The 22990-nt window shown below is 37.4% G+C and overlaps 1 pseudogene; it reads left to right on the top strand.

Moving 5' to 3' along the window:
- Window positions 1-10050: 10050 nt before the first annotated feature.
- Window positions 10051-14284, top strand: LOC143598792 (uncharacterized; annotated as a pseudogene).
- Window positions 14285-22990: the final 8706 nt, after the last annotated feature.

Genomic DNA, 22990 nt, shown 5'->3' with positions numbered 1-22990 from the left:
ACCAGTGCTATCATCTGGATGAACATCAGAATCTTTGTTTTGATCAGCAGTGGGAGCTTGATATGTCATATCTTCATTACATTTGAACTCGTCTCCAAATTTCTGAACTAACTTTTGCTGGAGATCGAGATACATAGCTGTTAAACCTCCCATGCCGGACTGCAGCTCTTTAATCTTGGAGTCTTTATCTGAGTTGCTAGCCTCAAGTTCCTGAATACGGATATCTTTAATCACTGAATCCTGCTCCAGTTCAAATACACGACGTTGTAGAGCTTGAATATCTACAGGAACATTCTCAAGAACCACTCCTTTTCCCTTGTTCTGAAGATAGTTTTCCTGCATAGCAAGAATTTGAGCAACCTTATCAGAAATACCAGAACTTGAATGACCTTGATCAAATCGGCCGGATGACCCAGAGGGAATATCTGCAGCATCAGTGTGTGGAATCTCCTTTTCAAAATCAAAATCATCACCGAAATCACTGGACAACAGCTCCATAAATGTTGGCTCAGTAGTAGGTGCAACTGGTTCAGTCTGCGATTCTGGAGCATGTGATTCTGGTTGATCGGTGTTTTGTTTAGAGCTGGCGGTTGGTTCTGGTGCTGGTGCGGGTGTTGGTGTAGCTTTGGTTGTTTCAACTTCACTGACCAACTCGCTTGATCTCAAATCATCCCTTTTTCGTTTGTGGTGGATGAGATCAGCAGTTGGCTCTTCAACATAGTCTTCCTCAGCATCTTCAGTAACAGTCAGAGGAGGCTTCCGAGCAGTTGACTGAAATAAGACTTTAACAGTTTCGAGGGCTTTTAATCTTTCATCATCTGTAAGAGTACTTGGCTGATGGAGCTCTTCTTCATCATCTTCATCATCAGATATCTCAAATGTAGCAGCACGTGGTTGAGCGGGTACACGTGTTCGTCAGCAACCTGAGCTATGACAGGCTCAGCTTCAGTCTTAGCAAAATGACCGAATTTTTCAAGGGGTCTCAATCCCCTGTAAACCACTGGCTCCTTTTCTTGACTGCTTCATTAACCCAAAGGAATTGGGTCCCATAGACTTCATATCCAAAGTCTCAACAGTTTTAACCAAGTCGGTGTACTGAGAATCAAAAATCATCTGTAAAAACATTGGGTACATCAAAAACATCTCCTTCTTCTTTTCCTTTAGATTGCTCATCATTTCGTTGAAAATGAACTTGGAGTAGTTGTAATTCCAACCCATGATCAGAGCAGCAACGGCAGACATTTGGGTGTGACTGATCTCATCTGAACCCCCCTTTCTTCCCGAGATGCGTGTGAAGAACGTGTGCAATAGATATCTCCAGTAAGGGTGAAACAGTTTCTTGATTGCCAGTGGATAAGTGCCTTCATACCCCATTCTTGTAATTACCTCAGTAACTTCGGCTGTAGAGTACTCTGTTGGGTAGTCGGGTTGATCCCCAAACAGAAGTACCTCTCTGATAATGGCTTCAGTAACAGTAACAGGCTTCATTGGTATTTTGGAGTCGATTGAAATAACTCCATCTGCCCCTTGAGAATTGATCTTTGCATTCTTCCAGAAATCAGTAACAATCTTCTTGCAAATGACATGATTCTCATGAAGAGCATGAGAATCCTGCAAGTATTGAGTCCAACAATCATCGACTTGAACTCCTTGTGAGCCAGTGGCGGATCATACAGGTGACTAGCTATATTATGAGTATCTACAAACTTTATCGGATTTTGATCAGCCATATCTGCACCAAAGTTAACAAGTTAGATAATAGTAATGGACATTTGAACCATAAATTAAGATACACTTGGATTATTAAGCAAAGGTGGGCTCAAAAGAACTTACGTGACAGTCCAGGCTACATTGGAGTGGCCCAATATTACACCACAATGAGGATCTGGGCCAAAGCTGTGAGAATTGGGCCTGGCAGGGTGGGATCTCGGTAAAATATGGGAGTTCTCGGTCAACATAATTTAATGAAAATACAACCGAGAGCCGAGGTTCTCGGTCAGCCATTTAACCGAGAACAGAGGAGTTCTCGGTTAAGAAGTGACCGAGAATGAGATTATCTGACAAATATGGGAGTTCTCGGTCAACGAAAGTCAAACCGAGAACTCCTTGCCAGCTGGGGCAGAGAACCCCTTGGATTCCACCTTGGAATATGTGTAATCATCTTCAACCCACCGAGACCCCAAAAACCTTCATTAGACCTGCACATACTTAGTAAACTCAACCGGAAACCTCAAATCAAAGCCAATACACCCATCAAAATTCTAAATACACATAACGCCAAAGGTCGATCCATCCAAACGTCCGTAAAAACAGTTTATAGCAACACCAAAGTAAGCCTCAGTGATATTCAAATCTCATAGAGCCTAGTCCAGTACCTGCTAGTCACAAAAGCAAACTTGAATCTTTGATTAGTGAAGAGGGCTATGATATTGGCAGGGAGTATTATAAAAGAGGATCTCGGCCAAGATAATGGAAGGGTTTGCAAATGGTAAATAAATAAAAGTGAAGACAGAGAAACCCTTTAAGTATTTATACAAAACCCAACAGGCCGAGAACCATCAGTGGACTCAAACAAAGCAGATAATAGTCAAAAGCCCAAATTTGCTTCATGATCCAAAAAATAATATTGACCCAAATCTTTCAACCCAAAGTTAAGAGAACTCAATTTACACGAGCATTTCGAGGAGAGTAATTTTGAAGTAAAATAATAGGATTAGACACAACAAAATAAAATAAAATAAAACAAAATAAAACAAAATTAAAACCAGCAAAGATAAATCCACACAATAATGAAAGACAACTCCCTTTATTATCTTTAAAAGCGGGATCAAATTTCAGTTCTTCATAAATCTGCCGCCCTTTTATGAAAAGATCCGAACATGGAATCATATCGTTTAAGAGGTTGTCACTAGGGTCCATGTTCAGCATTATTATGACATTAAGAGACAGATTGATAACGTGTATCCCATACTTAGCATGATCTTTCACCACATCAGTGATATGATTAAGGTTCAGTTAGGCATAAAACTTAGATGGACATCACTCATGGACCTGTGATGCCTCCTATCCCTTCTCAAAGCGTATTTGGGTTTCCCCAGATCACCCCAATTTGACTCCAACCCCCTAGTGCTTGATCAAAATAATTTTATTCAAGGTAGGCTTAGTTTTTAAGGTTAAACGTTGGACTTAGTGCCAGTAAACTGACAAGCCTTTCATTCGAGACATGACATGACTTACTTGTGTGCCCCCATCTCTGTAGTTCTAGTTTGAACCCTTTAATCCTTGAAAATGAGATAGCTCTAATAGACATAAATTACTTCGATCACATTTTTTTAACAATAATAGCAATAGCTTGACGATACAATAATTCTTGGTGATCAAGACACTAAAGGGCTCGTGTATGACTGGGTAATTGCTTTTTTGCCTATCATTCGGAGAGATGTATCTGGAGACATGCACCTGTCTTCAAAATGACTCTCCACATTAAGTTTAGAAAATTTAGTTTATATCACTTTAACTCTTACGCATCGTGGAAAGTACCATACACATCAATGACTGTTCTAGAGCCTTTTAAGCTTAATAACTTCACCCATTAGGCACACATAAACAATTTATCTATCACTTTCCAAAGGTTGGATCAATTTCCATTTGAAAATATTTTAAAGCTTCTAAAAAGCTGTTAACTGAATAGTAATATCACTTCCCGAAGAGTTAAGTAAAATAAACGTGTTAAGCATTCAGTCACCCCAGTCACTTTAAACCTTCAGGTTAATGGCTATTCATTGTAACCACAAGTGGTTAACCGGACCAAACATGCATGGAAACACATGTCATTCCAACTCAGAGTTACCGACATAATTTTAAGTGAAAGATCACGAAACATAAAAACATATCATAATCGCCCCGAATGCTTTCAGTCGTTAGGTAAATGGCTATCCTGTGAAACTACAACTAGAACACCGGACCAACCATATACAAGTATATGTCCTTCAAACTTGAGCAACCGACATAATTTTAAGCAAAAATGAATCTTTGAAAAACTCAAATTTTTTTTAAACAAAGAAAACGCACGCACACTGTTTTTGGCTTTTTGATTTTTCTCCCCCTAAATTTGTGCAAAAACTAAACAAAAATGTACAAATTTATCCCAAAAAAGACTCAATCCTCGAAACGTAGCATTTTAAGAAAACTCACAAGCACATTAAATTTTGCTGTGCCGACCGGTTTTGTAAATAAGTCCGCCACGTTATTATCTGTGTGGACCTGTTCAAGATGAATCAATTTTTGATTGAAACAGTCACGAATAAAATGAATTTTAATATCGATGTGCTTGGTTTTAGAATGCTGGACTGGGTTTTTCACAATAGCAATGGCCGCATCATTATCACAGAAAATAGGAGTGTCAAGAAATTCCAAACCGTAATCCAGCAACTGGTTTTGTATCCAGATAACCTGAGAGCAGCAAGCGGATGCGGCAACATACTCTGCTTCGGCTGTCGATGTGGATACTGTTTGTTTTTTCTTACACTGCCATGAAATGAGCCGATCTCCAAGAAACTGGAAACCGGCTGACGTGGATTTCCTATCATTGTCATCTCCACCATAATTGGTATCAGCAAAAGCATAAAGATTAAATTCTGATTGTTTGGGATACCAAAGACCTAACTTCGGTTGTCCCTTCAGATATCTAAAAATACATTTAATAGCAATTAAATGAGAGAGTTTAGGATTAGCCTGGAAGCGAGCACATTGGCAGACTGCGAACATTATGTCGGGACGGCTAGCTGTGAAATACATCAGAGACCCGATCATCGATCGATAGTATGTTTGATCTACGGGACTTCCTTCAGGATTAGATGACAAAAGTGGTCTTTCTGCCATTGGAGTATTAGCACTCTTGGAATCTTGAAGCTCAAACTTAGCCAGCATATCTTCAAAGGATGTGTACGAGGGATACATGGAGCGCATTTTTGGGGGAAAACAACCCTACACTCGTTTTGACCCGAATAATGATTACGGGTACCAATGAACGTTTTCATGAGTACGTTCATTTGTATATTTTGTATAAACTTTCCATGTAATTTTGTGCATCTTATTAAAAAAAAGTAGAAAAAAAAGTAAAAAAAAAGAAAAGAAAAAAAAAACATTGTTGAAGTTTGTATTGAGGGCAATTCAAGTTCTAAGTTGGGAAGGAGATTGAAGTTGGAGCAAAGTGTGAAGAATAGCCAAAAGGAAAGCCAAAGCAAATTAAATTTGAATCTTTGAAGAAGACGAGTCATTCAAAGCCTAAGACGAATTGAAGTGATCAAATTAGGTGCTCTTACTTCCATCTTTTATTTTAACATTCTAGTTAACTCATTAATATGTTATGAATGACATCACATCCTATTAAAAATTGTTAAGACACCGACAGACACTCAATTTTAACCCGTCCTCTTTAATGCTATTTAAAAGCCTAAATTTTAACATTGAGGACAATGTCAACCTCAAGTGCGGGGATGAGGGAAAATTGAAAATTTTCCAAGTTGAAAAAAAATTGTCCTTTTAAGTAGCGTGAATGTACACAAATAATAATAATAATAATATAATAAAAAAATAAACCCGAAGTTGTAAACTGTTAGTTGTTTTAATTAATGCAAATGTTAAGGTCATTGTTCATGGTTAATTCTTTAAGTTTCTCAAAAGTTTTCTCAACAAACGTTTTTCAAAGGAAAATAAAAATGGGATCGTTTAGGCGGGGATAACGAGTCATGGGGACAGGTACACATGTTTATGTCGGCAACCTTATTCCTCCGGTACGTGTGTGAGTTGACCAAATATATATAATACACATATAATACATAGTACACACATGTCATTTGAGTGCTTTCATCGATGTTCATGGATTACGGGATCGTAATCGGCAAAATGCAAAAGTGATAGAGGCAATTAGGTTAAGCCTCGTCTGGATGAGCGCGAGTGTGGGTACTGGGGGGTTGGGGCCTCATACATTATACATATGAGGATGGTTAATGTGAGGGGCTGGGGGTTGGGTCCCTTAGAAAACCTTTCTTGGACTTATTTTTCATTTGGTTAACCCCGACATTATGTTACTAGACGATCTGGCTTACTAGGTTTATGTGTAACTGTATTCGTTTTTTATTTTGTCTTTGTATTTGTTCCAGTATAGGCATTACGTTATTATGCTTAAAAAAAGTCAATGTTCTAGTCAGTATTGGTTATAAATGAAAGTCAGTGAGTTTGTTTAGTTGTTTATTCGTCGGAATAAATTAAGTCATTGTTTATTTAGTTGTTTTGTAATAAGCCGGATCGGATCGTCGGAGCTACTTCAAAAATTCCATTCCATACCCTTACACTTGGCCCCTTTACAACCCTTTTAAGACCTCTTGATTTGCATTTGTGTCAAAGCAGCTTTTTGGATGGATATCTGTTTATGAGTGATACTGAGAGCAGATTGATACTAGCACATCTTTTGCTAGTCCAGATATTAAACCGAGAGGAGAGTTATTATATTATGAGAAATATGAGCATGTGTGCCTTAACCGGAAACAAAGTACACTTGTTTGGGCGGCTCCATTGTTTTAAACACATTAACAAATTTGTTTGTTGGGTTGTCAACCTTGACAGTGTTAGCCTTGCGAATTAGGCATGGCCTTAGACCTTAACTAACGTTAATAACGATAATTGATATCAATACCGAAAGAAGTGAATGTGTTGCATAAGAGTTTGCTTGAGGACAAGCAAAATATAAGTGTGGGGATGTGATGGGTTGGTTAATATCTCACGATTAAAAGAGTTAATAGTATATGGTTTTATCTTGTTTAATGTCAAATATATGTAGTTTGATGGTGTGTTGTGATTTGTAGGTGTTGCGGATAAAGGACACAAAGGAGCGGATTTAAGCGTGTTTAAAAGCCAAGAGTTTAAGAAAAATGTTGCCAGCCGTAGGACCAACCGGACCCTACGGCCCCTGCAGATACAAAAACGCGAAAATCAGTTTTTGACCAAGTTTTAATGAGGATTAATATGCTATTGATGGAAATCTTTGACCACATGATTTGGGGGATATGAATGGCCGATTTGGAGGTTTTAGAATCATCTTTTAAATATTTATCATCATCTTTTAAGAAAAGATTATCATCTTCATCAAGAATCAAGGGAGAAACAAGAGGCAAGGCCTTTTTATCATCAAGGTTCATCATCAATTGAAGATTTCATCATTGCCAATTGTAAGAACTATGGTTAACATGTTAGGCTAAACTTTCTTTTGATCAACCCGGGTCTAAGGTTTATGTTTGCATCTCATGACTTTGATTTGTGTTTGTTGGATTTAAACTTTATGTGTTTCATCATCTTTGTTGAACAATTAGGGTTTTTGTGGTATTTGTGTGTTTGAAGAACAAAGTTATTACTGTTGAATCTATTGTCAATTGTCCGTTTTTGGTGTTTACATAATCATATACTAGCAATTGATTTACGGATTTCATATTATATAATTTGATTTTTACTATGACAATTTCCTAGCGCGTGTTCCTTGCCCGGTCACAAATCGAAAGGTCAATACGGTCGGAATCCCTTGTTTTGTAATAATCCTTTTTCGCACTTATTTACCAAATTATGTTTATGTGATTTCCAATTAACAAACTAAATTAAAGTATAAATCGCGACATAGCTCGAAGCCCAGGATGGTCATTTTTTTTTCTAATTCTTGTCTCATCAATCAACTTAAGTTACTTGGTTACCATTTACTACTCATTTTCACATTAAGGTCAAATCACTTTAATTTTATAAATCAATTGAACCAATTTGTTGGTTCATCATTTTGCAATCAAAATCATATTTGGTTTATACGACTTTACACATGCTTCATAATAACTAAATTTAGACCACCGACCACAAACTCTTCGTGGTTCGACACCCTTCTTACCCTAACTAGTTTAAGGTATCTAGGACACACATTTTATCTATCTTTGACCGGTCCAACGACGATCGATCAAATTTTGGCGCCGTTGCCGGTGAGATTGTGCGCTTGGTGTTTTTAAATTTGGTCAATTTTTTTTAGTAGTGATAATTTGTTTAAGTGTTTTTTTGTTATTTTATTTTTATTTTTATTTTTTTTGTTCTCGTTTACGTGTGGTAGTTGTTTACGTGTGCAGGTGACAGTTATTGTATGCGTACTCGTTTATCCGGGCGGACTTCACCACTTGCTTTTGAACCGGAAAAAGAGAGAATAGCAAGGCAAAACCGAAACCGACAACAAAACTTGCAACCCATTTTACCCGAACCTACAAACATGAGCAACCAGTCAATTGGCAATAACCGTAGACCACCCCACTCCACCAATGCCCATTAATCAAAACCGCAATTCTAATCAAAACCAAAATTCCAATCGAAACCAAAATCTGAATCCCAATAACAACCGAAGAAGCCCACAACACCAAACTCCTCCCCAACAAAACCTTTTTCCCAATAATAATGAAGAAAATGATGAAGAGGATAACATTAGTATCCACTCATTACACACGGGAGATACGGGTTATAATGATGATGGTGATGAGTTTGGGTATGCGGATAACTAAGATGGTTATGATGATTGGGAAAGGGAAAATAACTATGAAGAGGGGTATGAACAAAGCAATAACTATGGGGAGTGGAATGGTAACGAGTATGCGGACTGTAGATATGCGGGTGGATATGGATTTGAGGATTTCCTTCCAAACAATAATCAGAGAGGAGGCCGGATCAACATCAATAACAATAATCTTTATGACCGGGCTCCTAATCCAAATGGAAGGGTTAGAAATCAATTCTAAAATGGTGTTCCAATTAATAATCAACGGGGTGGTGGTAACAACCACCCACAACTTCAAAGAAGACATCATGTGGCACCGGTTCATGGAGTTAATGGTCGGTTTAGACTGGCTATTTCGGATAATACTTCACCTATTGCACCACCAAGACAGGGTACAAGAGCATTTAAGTCAAGACCCAACTACATAAATGTTCTTCCACATTTTCATGGTATGGCTACCGAGGAACCATACACCCATTTGTCCGATTTCTCCGCTATTTGTGGTACAATTGGTGATCAAAATCTTGATCAAGATGAAGTAAAGTTGAGGTTGTTTCAGTTCTCTTTAAAAGATAAAGCTAAGAGTTGGTTTGTCACTTTACCCGCCAATAGTATTCATTCATGGGATGAAATGCAACAATATTTTTGGATGAATACTATTCTTTGGCGAAGACGGATGAAGCCCGAAAGAAGATTCGAACTTTCCAGCAACAACCGGGTGAATTATTTCATGAGGCGTTTACCCGTTTCAAAGAGTTGTTAAGGAAATGCCCACATCATCAAATTGAGTTATGGGAATTAGTCAAATGCGTTGTTGATGGGTTGACAGAAGAAGAAATGAAATATTTGAAATCTACAAGTAATGGAAATTTGTTATCAAGACCCGAAGAAGAAGATTGGGAATTTTTTGAGAAGATGAGTCAAAGCTCCAAAACCGAGGCATCAACTAGTCGAAGAGCTAAGCATCTTATTTCAAAATCCAACCCGGATTATGAGACTAAGGAGAAATTGGCATCATTAGAACGAGAACTAGCTCTTTTGAAAAAGAAGGAGAAAAAAGATTTCGCATCGGTAAAATTCAATGTGTGTGAAAGGTGTAATGACTTGGGGCATAAGAGTGATGATTGCCCATTTGATGAGGAAGCATATGAAGAGGTGAATAATGTGTATGGAGAGAAAAAGAATTATGATATGAACTCTAACACATATCACCCGGGTTTGAGAAACCACCCTAATTTTAGGTATGGTAATGCATCAAATCAATCAAACCCAAATTTCAAGGGTCAAGCCAAGGTGAGAGTTCTTATCAAAACCGCCAACAAAGCAATTACAACTCGGGAAACTATCAAAGAAATTCATACAATAACCGAGAAAATAATTCGTCAAGGAATTACACTCAAGGGCGGAGTCAAAATCAAGACCAAGGTAACCAACAAAGTTCTACTACCCTTGATGACATGATGGCAATGTCGACAACAATGGCACAAAAACATGATGAAACGGATAAGAGGTGGGTCCAAAGAATGGAAATTCAAGAGAAATCTCAAGCAACATTAGAAAAACAAATGGGTCAATTGGCCGAGGAGGTGGCTCAAATCAAGAAGAGTGCGGGAAAGCTACCAAGTGACACCACAATTAATCCGGGACATCAAAGTACAAGTTCAAAGTTTTCAAAGCATGCCGACGTCAAAAAGGTAAGTGTTTTAAGAAATGGTAAGATTTATGATAACAAAGTCGATAATCCACCACAATTCGTTGAAGGTGTGGTGGAAGATGTCAATGAGGAAAGTGATAATGAAACGGAACCAATTTTAAAAGAAAAACAATCAAAACTGGTTAATGAGAACCCTAATGGTAAATTTGTAACTAATGAAAACCTCACCGAAATTTTGGAAAAGGATGTGGAAGTTAAAACTCCCCCCTTTCCCGAAGCTTTGGTGAACCCAGTAAAAAGGTCACAAATTAATAAAAGGGGTCCACAACAAGATGAAATGTGGGAAGTTTTCAAACAATTCAAAATTAACCTTCCATTGATTGATGCAATAAAACAAGTTCAGCATATGCTAAATACATAAAAGATTTGTGTACCAAGAAACGGCATCATAAGTTACCTAAGAAAGTTGGTGTGAATGTCAATGTGAGTGCAGTTTTATCGGGTGCACTTCCACCTAAACTAGAAGATCCGGGGGCACCCTTAATTTCAATTCAAGTTGGTGATTTTAAAATTGAAAGGGCGCTCTTGGATCTCGGGGCAAGTATAAGTATTCTACCAGGAAGTTTATATGATCAATATGATTTTGGCCCGTTACAAAAAGTCGATACAACAGTCGTCTTGGCTGATTTGAAATTAAAACTTCCAAGGGGAATCTTAACCGATGTTATAGTAAAGGTGGAAGACTTTTATTTTCCTGTTGATTTTTTGGTACCTGATTATGTTTCTAGTATACAGGGGAAACAACCAAATGTCATTTTGGGAAGACCATTTTTGGCAACATCCCATGCCCACATAAGTTGTGCAGAAGGAACTGTGGATATGAAATTCGGTAACCGTAAGCTTCGTTTAAATATGTTTTCTAACAATACTGAATCTCTTTTTAATGATGAGTGCTTCATGGCCGATATCATTGACGGGTGTATCGCGAAGAATAGTTTTGTTTTTGACAGGTTTGAACAGGAGTTGCAGGAGGGTTTAAGTGAGGATGAGAAGAAAGTTGAGGTCATGGCAATCAATGAGGGTAGACCCCCATGGACCCATCAAACAGAGAGCTTACCCGTTAATATTGACACAAAATTGAAGCCATCATTGGTAGAAACACCAAAAGTTGAGCTGAAGGAGTTACCAAAGCATCTTAAGTATGCTTATGTGGGAGAAAATGTCACCCTACCGGTCATTATTGCATCTAATTTGACCGGGGACCAAGAGGGTGAATTGATGGAAGTTTTGGTGAATTACAAGGCGGCAATCGGTTGGACCATTGCTGATTTGAAAGGTATTAGCCCTTCAATTGTGATGCACTAGATCATCACGGATCAAGAAGTTGCACCATCTCGGGATACACAAAGAAGATTGAATCCCAACATGAGGGAGGTGGTGAAGAAGGAGGTCTTGAAATGGTTGGACGCCGGTATTATTTACCCAATTTCCGATAGCACATGGGTAAGTCCAACACAAACTGTGCATAAAAAAGCGGGCATCCAAGTCGTTAAGAACGAATCAGGTGAGGAGGTAGCCACTCGGCCGGTAACCGGGTGGCGGGTTTGTATTGACTATAGAAAATTGAATGCAGCTACTTCTAAGGACCATTTTCCTTTACCATTCATAGATCAAATTATAGAGAAATTGGCAGGTCAGAAATATTATTGCTTTTTAGATGGTTATTCTGGTTATAACCAAATTTCCATTCATCCTGAGGATCAACAAAAGACCACCTTTACATGTCCATATGGTACTTTCGCATTTACCCCACCACCTTCCAAAGGTGTATGATGAGTATCTTTTCAGATATGGTGGGGGAGTCTTTGGAAATCTTTATGGACGATTTTTCTATTTTTGGTTCATCTTTTAAAACATGCTTAGATCAACTAGAGAAGGTGTTAAAAAGATGTGTTGAATCAAATTTGGTTTTGAGCTGGGAAAAAAGTCATTTCATGGTCCAAGAGGGTATCGTGTTGGGCCATGTGATTTCAAGTCGTGGGATTGAGGTAGATCATGCAAAAGTGCAAGTTATATCCACTTTACCTAATCCCACGAATGTTAAGGGCATTAGATCATTCTTAGGTCATGCGGGGTTTTATAGGAGGTTTATTAAAGGATTTAGCTCAATCACAAAGCCTTTATGTAATTTACTATTAAAAGATGCACCTTTCGTTTTTAATGAAGAATGTATTGAAGCTTTTAACATTTTGAAACAAAAATTGGTTGAAGCCCCTATTTTACAATCACCCGATTGGTCTTTACCATTCGAAATCATGTGTGATGCAAGTGATTATGCAATTGGGGCTGTTTTGGGTCAAAGGGTTGATAAGAAACCCGTGGCTATATACTACGCAAGTAAAGCTCTTTCTGATGCACAACTTAATTACAAAACAACAGAAAAAGAATTACTTGCAGTAATATATGCTTTGGATAAATTTCGTTCTTATATTTGGGGTAGCAAAGTCATTATATATTCTGACCACAGTGCTCTTAGGTACCTCATGGAGAAAAAGGATGCAAAACCACGGTTGATTAGGTGGATTTTGTTGTTACAAGAGTTTGATGTTAAAATCCGAGAAAAGAAAAGGTGTGAAAACGTGGTGGCCAACCACTTGTCGAGAATTGTAGTGGAAGAGGACGACACAAACAAACCAATTAATGAATCATTTCCAGATGAACATATTTTATCAATTTCTACATTACCATGGTTTGCTAATATTGTGAATTACTTGGCTGCTGGAACATTTCCGGAATCATGGAACAAGAAAAGAAGATGTCAATTCATTGCTCAAGCCAGACTATATATTTGGGATGAACCGGATTTGTTCAAAATGGGACCCGATCAGATGATTCGAAGGTGTATCCCGGATAATGAAGTTCAAGATGTGTTGGCTCACGCTCATTCATATGCATGTGGGGGCCACTTTAGTGGGCAGAAAACCGGACATCGGGTTTTATCTTGCGGTTTCTTTTGGCCTAGTATTTTTAAAGATGCACACGAGTTTGGAAAGAATTGTGTGCGGTGTCAACAATTAGGGAGTATTTCTAGACGAGATGAAATGCCCATGCAACTGATCCTTGTCGTTGATATTTTCTACGTGTGGGGAATCGATTTCATGGGACCGTTCCCGAATTCATATGGTAAGAGTTATGTCTTAGTGGCCGTTGGTTATGTGTCCAAATGGATAGAAGCAATAGCCACTAAAACAAACGACCACTCCATTGTTTGTAATTTTGTTCAAACTAATATTTTTACAAGGTTTGGTGTCCCTCGTGTGATCATAAGTGATGGGGGATCTCACTTTAAAAATTTTAATTTTGGAAAATTACTTAAACGTTATAGCGTTAACCATAGGATTGCAACTCCATATCACCCGCTAACAAGCGGTCAAGTGGTGGTTTCCAATAGGCAAATAAAAGAAATTTTACAAAAAACTGTAAGACCCGACCGTAAGGATTGGTCTTTACGGTTAGATGAAGCTTTATGGGCTTACATAACCGCTTATAAAACTCCTATTGGAACCACTCCATATCGTTTAGTTTACGGGAAAGGTTGTCATCTGCCTATGGAACTCGCTCATCGTGCATATTGGGCCGTTAAGAAAGTTAATCTTGAATATGACAATGCAGGCAAAGAAAGAAAGCTAAATCTAAACGAGCTGGAAGAAATAAGAAATGAAGCGTATGAAACTTCTGCAGCTTACAAAGCAAAGATGAAAGAAGTTCACGACGTGAAAATTCGGAAGAAAACCTTTGAAGTTGGACAAAAGGTATGGCTTTACAATTCTCGGGCCAAATTCTTTCCCGGGAAGTTGAAAAGCAAGTGGATGGGACCCTACGTTATCTTACGAGTCGGGAACTATGGTGAGGTGGAAATCAAAAGTCTAAAAGATAAGACGAGACAAGTGGTAAATGGGTATCGATTAAAACCGTTTCTTGAAGCTCGAGACATTAACATAAAGCAAATGGATGTTGTGAGTTTTTTGGTAGACTCGCCAACATATGAATCCGTCTGAGGGTCAGGTAACATCGGGTGGGGAACAAACCATCTGTATTGTATTCATGTATTTTATTGTATGTGTCAATTTATTTTCACGTATATTTTTTATAACTAAGTTGGGGAGCGGTAGTTAGACGATGCCCATTCTCTAAAACATTGAGGACAATGTTCAATTTTAAGTTGGGGAAGGGTTCGTCCGACTTAACGAACCTCGACTTAGCGCGAAAAAAAAGTTTCTTTAGTTGTGGTTATGTAGTTATAAAAAGAAAAAAAAGAAATAAAATAAAATATATATAGATATATTCTTCTTCACGTTTAGAAAGAAAAAAAATAAATAATAATAATATGTGAATGTTGCCTAAAGTCAACATGAAGTTGACAGTACCTGCACATCATCTTTCAACATAGGCTACGCCAACTTCCCTCTGTTTTAAAACACCATACGGTATCTGTGCAAAATTCAACCAGCCGTAGGATACGGTTTAAATACCGTAAGGTACGTTTTTTTTTTCTGGTGTGCAGTTACAAGTCTATCGGACCGTACGCCAACTTCCCTCTGTTTTAAAACACCATAGGTGGCTGTGACTTGGAAATGGGTCGACCCGATTTACTCATTCAAACTCCTTTTAATTCAAATAAACCCGACCCAAGTCCTTACTACATCAAATCTCAGCCACAAGATCAACTTTAATCACAAAACTTAACCCACAAACATAACAAAAACTACCGTTCGTCATCTTCATCACCTAAACCCTAATTCTCCAAATCTCTAACTCTCTCAATTCTTCAGCAAAACGAACGAATTTTAAGTCAAACCTGACTATTTTTTCGAGAGGAATACAGCTATTGTATCTATATCTCAAGATTCTCCACGATTTTTTTTGAGTATTTGGTACTTTTTGGTCCGAGATTTTCAAGTTTTTGGTTCAAGTTTGCATTTTTTTTTCATACATTCATTACCAAGGGAACAAAAAGGTATGTTTTTACTGCTTATTTATATTGGAAGAGTATGGTGGTATGTTCATGCTAACTTGAAACTTAATTGGTTGATTGTGGGATGGGTTGTCATTCAAGGTTTCATAGTTTATTAAATCTTGTTAAAATCATATTAGTGTTGCTACAATGTGATTTTATTAAAGTAACTGCTCTTGTGATGTTTAACCATGGAATGAACAAGATTTGTTGTTGATGAATTTTGAAGAAGAAAGTGGGACTATGGGTTTGTGATTGATAATTCATGCTCAAAAAAACGTTTTCGATTGTGAAATTGGTATTTGTTTATATAAACAAGTTTAAATTCTTTTTGCAATCTAAATGTGTAACGAGGAATGGATAATCGTTTGGAAATAAAAGAGCAAACGGTTTGGTCTTTTGTGATTTATATTTGATTTTGTGGTATGGTCATCTACTAATTGTGGAATTATGTGGTTGTATAGGGATGACAAAGAAAAAAGTGTCCACTAATGCAAAAAGGGACGGGCAACTGCCGAATCATCTAAAAGGAATTCCAAAAGAAATCGATCACAATCAAATGATGACAATAGTGAATCTGGGGATGATCATGAATATGTCCAAGAAGTAGAAGAAGAAGAGGAGATGGAATTGGAATTCGAGGAAATAGTTTGGAAAACGGGTGAACCATTGTCATCTATGCCCGATCGCATGCAAAAGGATTTATCCTACGAAAAGATGGGTGATCTTCAACAAGTAACCAATTTGTTTGTATATGAACGAAAGGTGAAGGTGGAGGATTTTCGTAAGATTGGGTTGCCACAGTGTTTTGAACGAATAGGGTGGGAAGCGGCCCTAACGTTTAGTGGTGATAACAATTGGAATATGTATCCAATGGCTATAGTGGAGTGGATGTCCACTTTGAGGAAGGTAAAGGGGAACAACCCACCGAAAACTATTAAACTAATTGGGAAAGTTGATGGAGTTGATGTCACCTTGTCTTTTGCCTCGTTGGACAAGATTGCAAAATTTGACTCGGGGGTGAAAGTGGGGCAGAAGCGATATGAGTATTTAACCGAAGCCCAGATTTTTGAAAAAGGAGATCAAGAATGGTACGATATGACAAACGAGCTATTTGAGTTTCCTGAAGGTGTAACCGCAGATACGACTGATGCACTTGTAAAAAAGAATCTAAAGCCGTTACCCAAACTCATTTCCACTATTTTGGCAAACAATATTATTCCTCGTTTGGAGGATAGGGGGTCGACGCGTCGTTATGATGTTAAAACTTTACATGCATTGACAACGGGGCGACCTGCTTTATCCTTGAAACAAGTTATTTTGTACAACATTTGGGAGTTAAGGGAAAGCAATGAAAAGAAAATGATTCCTCATGTTCGATTAATAAATAAGTTGCTAATCAATGCAAAGGTTTTAAGTGAAGAAGCGCGGTGCATAAAGAGGTCATCTGTTCAATTGACAAAAGGGCAACTGAATAATTGTGATTTTCAATTGATTGAAAGAAGTCGAGTATGGAGATTAAGGGATACAAAGAGCGGGAGATGTTATGATAGTAGGAAAGAAGATGTTGACTCAGGAGATGATACCGAGGAAGAAGAACAAGTACCAAAAGAAGGGGGTATGAGGGGAATGGAGTTTGCTATGACACCTTGGTATAGGGTTGATCAACAATTGGTGGTTTGGCGAAGACCTAATGGGTACCCTCATTGGACACCTGCTGAAAGAGCTATTTGGGATCAAGCTGTGACACAAGAAATAAGACATAATCAGTGGATGGTTCGTGAATCAAAGTTGAAATACCAATTCAATGTGGCCACAACTTACGGGTTCGAAATATTCATCAACAATCTACACCTCTTTAACGAGAAGGTGAGGATGTTTCACAATTTCCAAGCCCAATTGCCGGTTACTTCAGTCGCACCACCAACAAATTAGGAGGCAGCCTCATCTGAGGTAGTACCTCAAGCTAAACCATATCCACAAAGTTTTGCTTCAAGTTGGTTGCCAATTCATGCACCACCGCCACCGGACGAAGGAAGTGCAAACCAAGGTGGTGTGCTTGATAAGAAGGATGTGTACGAGGGATACATGGAGAGCATTTTTTGGGGAAAACAACCCTACCCTCGTTTTGACCCGAATAATGATTACAGGTACCAATGAACGTTTTCACGAGTACATTCATTTGTATATTTTGTATAAATTTTCAATGTAATTTTTTGCTTCTTATTAAAAAAAAGTAAAAAAAAAGAAAAGAAAAAAAACGTTGTTGAAGTTTGTATTGAGGGCAATTCAAGTTCTAAGTTGGGAAGGAGATTGAAGTTGGAGCAAAGTGTGAAGAATAGCTAAAGAAAATTAAATTTGAATCTTTGAAGAAGACGAGTCATTCAAAGCCTAAGACGAATTGAAGTGATCAAATCAGGTGCTCTTACTTCCATCTTTTGTTTTAACATTCTAGCTAACTCATTAATTTGTTATGAATAACATCACATCCTATTAAAAATTGTTAAGACACCGACAGACACTCAATTTTAACCCGTCCTCTTTAATGCTATTTAAAAGCTTAAATTTTAACATTGAGGACAATGTCAACCTCAAGTGTGGGGATGAGGGAAAATTGAAAATTTTCCAAGTTGAAAAAAAATTGTCCTTTTAAGTAGCGTTGTAACGATTCCGACAAAACCAGGGATACCCTAACCGGTAGACGGTAGTTACGTTATATTTAATGTCGGGTACATGAATTACCATAATAATTATACGAGAATACATGGTTCACTGTATTGATTGTACGTGAATATATAATTCATCGTATTGAATATGCGATTAATCGATTGATAGTTATTGAAACCCGAACGAATCGAGGCTTCAATTAAAGACGATATCTATAATATTTAGTGATTTTACGAAGCATTAATGCTTCGGGATAAGTAAAATACGGCACAGAAAAAAGAATTTCGATTTAATGGTACGTCGGTACATTAAACGAAACCTTTAATACCAAACCAAGCAAGAGACGATCGATCAAGCTGAAAAAGATGCGCAATAATTAATAATATGATGTTTTAAGTTAATAAATATCATGGTTTAAGTTTTTAAAGTTTTTAAATCGGTTTTATATAAACTTCATTTTTTAAGCCGAAAACGACCATTTTAACCTCGTTTTAAGCCGAATTAAACGTTTAACCGAAAAACGAACTGAACCAGATTATCCAAAACATTATCCAGATTACAGATATCCAAATGAGTGGCTAAGAATGAAGAAGTGGGTCCCACCCCACCCCTTATCAATTCCGATCGGAAATGGGGATTATCCCCATGCTCTCATTTTTCTTTTTTCACACAAACACATCCAACAATCTTCAACTCTCTCAACTCCATGGACTAAAAACCGAGTATTGTAGCAAGAACAACGAGGTAATGATCGAGTTATCTACGTTTTCACCTTCGTTTCTTGAGTCTATTTGCAAGAAAATGAGGTTTCAAAGATGAAAACCGATTCTTGCATGATCAAGTGATGTATACGGGTTATACAAGGGATCTTGGTCCAAGAAAGGAGTTAAACGAAGCAAAAACGAATTTTTACGGTTTAAACTTTAGTTTTGAAACAATAACCGAAACTATAGTGTAAGAGGCTTGATCATGAGTGTAACTTGCTTGGTAATGTGGTATGTTGGTTGTAGGTTCTGTATTTAGTTGTAGATAAGGCGGAAAGACGAGTTTGTAGCTTGTAGTGGCGGAAAACAAAAGGTATATTCGGTTTATGTTCGGTATTGGATTTTTGGACAGATTGTGGTAGGTTTGGAGTTAGGTCATGAAATTTTATAGGGATGATCTACACATGAAATTTGAGTTCTGTGAATTTTTGGTAATTTTTTGACAAAGGATGAATATTTGGTGAATTTAATGCTCGGTTTTGGCTAAAAATGGTGAAAAATAGTTAAATATCATGAAAAATTCTGGAAAATTGCATATAAGCTTTTTATATCATGTAAAAGTCACACACAAAAATTTAGGTCAGTTGGAGAAGTCTAAGTAGGCTTTTCGGTTAAACGAGTTCTAGGGTTTTCTCGCTCGGTTTTGGTGAAAATGGCATGTAAAAAGAGATTTTGGTTCTGGAAAAATTACAGGGGACTATGTAGATGGCAGGGGACATCCAGGAAAAATTTGGGATTTTTCTAAGGTCGTTTGGTATTTACGACATATTTAGTGTTTAAATGGTGTTTAAAAATAGATAAACAAATTTTAAATATAAAAATTAATTCTGGAAATATTTTTATAAAATTCCCCAGTGTCAGAAAGTGATTTGTGCAAAATTTCAAGATCCGAGATTAAACGGATAATTATTTGTGCAAAAACAAACTTTTAAGGTTTAAAACGCGTAAACCGGTAAAGTTCGTCTAAACGAACTGACTGGTGTATAAAAACCCTAAAAATGAACTATTTTCATATAACTGAGTTAAATGTAAATCATCCGAAAATAATTCGGTTGATTTGAGTAATTTACCCGATTTAACAGTTTCCGGTACGCTAAAGACGGAAACGGGTCCCGCGGCCAATCGGGGCGTCTAAACCGAGCTCTAATTTCACAACTTTAATCCAATTAACAGTCAACCACTATTTTAGGCTCGGGTGTGACCAAACTCATTTTTGAAACGTAAAAACGGATAACCGTGCTAGGCACGCAAAACGGGAAAAAACGACTAATAGTAATTTTGACTAGTAAACTCTAAACAAAATCACAATCTGAGTCCAGAGAAGTGTTCTGGATTAACATTGCCCCCGGAACGGGTACAGTACTGGGTTAACAGTGTCCCCAGATGTACCGGTTAACACGGTTAAAGTTATATTAATAATGAGTGTATAGTAACGATCGTAGGGATCGTAGTACAGATTGGACGTGTTAACTGATAATGATTGTTGTTACCTGCTTGCATGTGCTAAGGTGAGTTTCACGAGCCCCTTTTTCTGAATTGTTTTTAAATATTTTCCCGGGGCGGAAAGAATGTTACTATTGAAATGTTTAAGTACATACTGAAAGCATGGATTTGCGTGTATTTATAAATATTTGATTGTACGGGAATCGTACGGAATGGGTACAGTACTGGGTTAACAGTGTTCCCAGATGTCCCTAGAAGTGTTTCGGGGTTAACATTGCCCCCGTAATGGGTACTGTACTGGGTTAATAGTGTCCCCAGATGTCTCTAGAAGTGTTTCTGGGTTAACATTGCCCCCGGAATGGGTACTGTACTGGGTTAACAGTGTCCCCAGAGGTTTCACTTGGGGGCTCAGCATAATTACATCGCTAATATATGATTATTATAATGATTTGTCACTGTTTATTTAAATTAGTGAAACTCACCAACTATTCGTAGTTGACCCGTTTTCTCACATGCTTTTCAGGTACGATTAAGATGAAGTGTTTGCTTACGTGCTAAGTGCTTGATGTGTGTAAGATTTGCGTGCAGGATGTTATGATACATTATATTAAATAGAATTATGTATCGTATTGTATGATGTGTGTATCACCTACACGGTAATGAAATATGAGATAAGGTAATTTGAAGTATATTAATGTATTCAGTTTTCTTTATAAACAATGTGGTTGATATCAGAGGTGTCTGTTGCATCCCGTTTACGTTTCCGCTGCGGTTACGGGGTGTTACGGAACTTGGTATCAGAGCCATTGGTTATAAAGAATTAGGATGTCTTTAAAAGATACCTAAAATATAACCAGTAGCTCAAGTATTATAGGATCTGAATATCAACTAATAATTTATAGTGACGAGATCTGGATGAACTTGGATGGACAAGTGAGTTATTATGGTCCGGAACATAATAACAGACTTGTCCGCACGAGGGAATTCAGGGGAAGTCACGGGGTACATTAATAGGTAAAAATGGCAACATATGTGTAAAGTATATAATATTATTTATGTGTGCTAATGTGTATATATATATATGTACATATCTTGTGGGTACATGTATTGAGAAATAGGACCCGGATAAGGAACCGGGGGATGAAATAATAAAAAGTACCGAGGATGCTGAAATTTCTAGAGCATCGGTTGATGATAAGTCTGACTTATCGGGCCATAGTTATGATAGTACCAAATTAGATCTCCCGTTTGACATTAACCAGAAATATCAAGTAACCGTCACTCCCAACCGAAATTAATAAATCCCTTACCCTACCAATACCGATACCGTATATCTTAATAACCCCCTATGTTCACCCGAACCGCCGACCCTCACGTACGGACGGACCTGTACCTGAACCCATTCTTATTCCAATAAAAAAATAAATAAATAAATAATAATAATAAATTTGATAATAAATGAGCAGATAAAAATAATATATAGAAATATATATATGTATTTCTCACTCTCAAACATATGAGACATACCACCTCCAGATCGAGAATTACCGATTTTAGCGAACCTAGAACGCCTGAGGACATTGACTGAGCAAGTGATAGAGTTTCCCATAATAGTAATTGATAATATTTGAAGGCAACCCATGTTGCGCGATTACTTTGAACCTTGCAACTCCCTATGTTATCCTTACATCCGTTAGATACCTATACCCATGTATACTCGAGTAGAATGATTACCCATACACAAAGAGGTGTTGGAATCATTATAGCATAGTTGGTTGTTCGTTCGTAGGTGGTATACCGTGTATACCGGATATACAAATAGACACGGATATTATAACTCCATGGTACGTAATCGTTTGGTGCTCACGGTGAGCATGTATCGGTTATGCTGACATGCAGAAGGATATGGAAATCAAGCATATTAAACATTAATCTTTGTTGAGAAAGATCTATATGTCAGTTGGTGACAAGGGTTATGAAACATATTGAAACGTTAACCGCCGCCAGGTTAAGTCCTTATGATATTATATTTGTGGGATATATATACTAGATACTGGTATGTGTAATATGTATGATAATATTTGGTGTGTATGTGTACCTGCTGTTATGATTGAGCTGGTAACAAGTTATACGGTGAGATTAGTATTGATTACTGCGTACGGGATGGGTACGGCAGAATGACATAAAGAGAGTAACTCCAATGATGGAGATTGATATGATTCAGTTGATTGCTCAAAGATAGCAGATGATGATACCGAATGTCGTATCACAGATCACTGCTAGTGTTGATGCAAATGTGATCGCAGAATTATAGATCGAGCAATCACATGAATATGAATATTTCGATCCTTAGTGTTATTACTAAGAGTGGTAATGTCCCACCGAATACTATTCTGACTACAAGTATTAGTTATAAACTAAACATGAATAGTAGTCGTAATGAATTAGATCCGGTATGAAGGATATGTTTGTTGGTTGTGTTAAGGAAATTATTAATAGTTTACTGATGGTAAAGGGAGGAATAGATTAGCGAGTGGATAGAAAAGATCGAAATGGTGAAGGATATTGGTAAGAGTCTAGAACATTGTGTAGTGAAATATGCTACAGATATGTTAGTAGATTGAGTTGTATCGTGATGGAACACGTTGGTACAAAATTATAGTTAGAAAATTATTACTCAGATGATATGGTCAGAATTTAAAATTCTTGTGCTAGAGCACTTTTATTCGAGTAATTAAGTTCAGAGATTGGAAACTGAGCTATGGAAGGTAGAAATGTTGTGTGCTGATCACTTAGAACACGCTAATCGTTTGAAGGAATTGTCATGTCTGGTAACATGGCTAATTACTCCAGAAACTAAGCGAAATGAGCGCTAT

This window comes from Bidens hawaiensis, unplaced genomic scaffold, assembly GCF_021521415.1.
Source record: "Bidens hawaiensis isolate Kalapana, Puna unplaced genomic scaffold, B.hawaiensis_p1.1 tig00050839_1, whole genome shotgun sequence".
In the NCBI taxonomy this organism is placed as follows: Eukaryota; Viridiplantae; Streptophyta; class Magnoliopsida; order Asterales; family Asteraceae; genus Bidens; species Bidens hawaiensis.
This window is presented reverse-complemented; position numbering and strand designations above follow the sequence as displayed.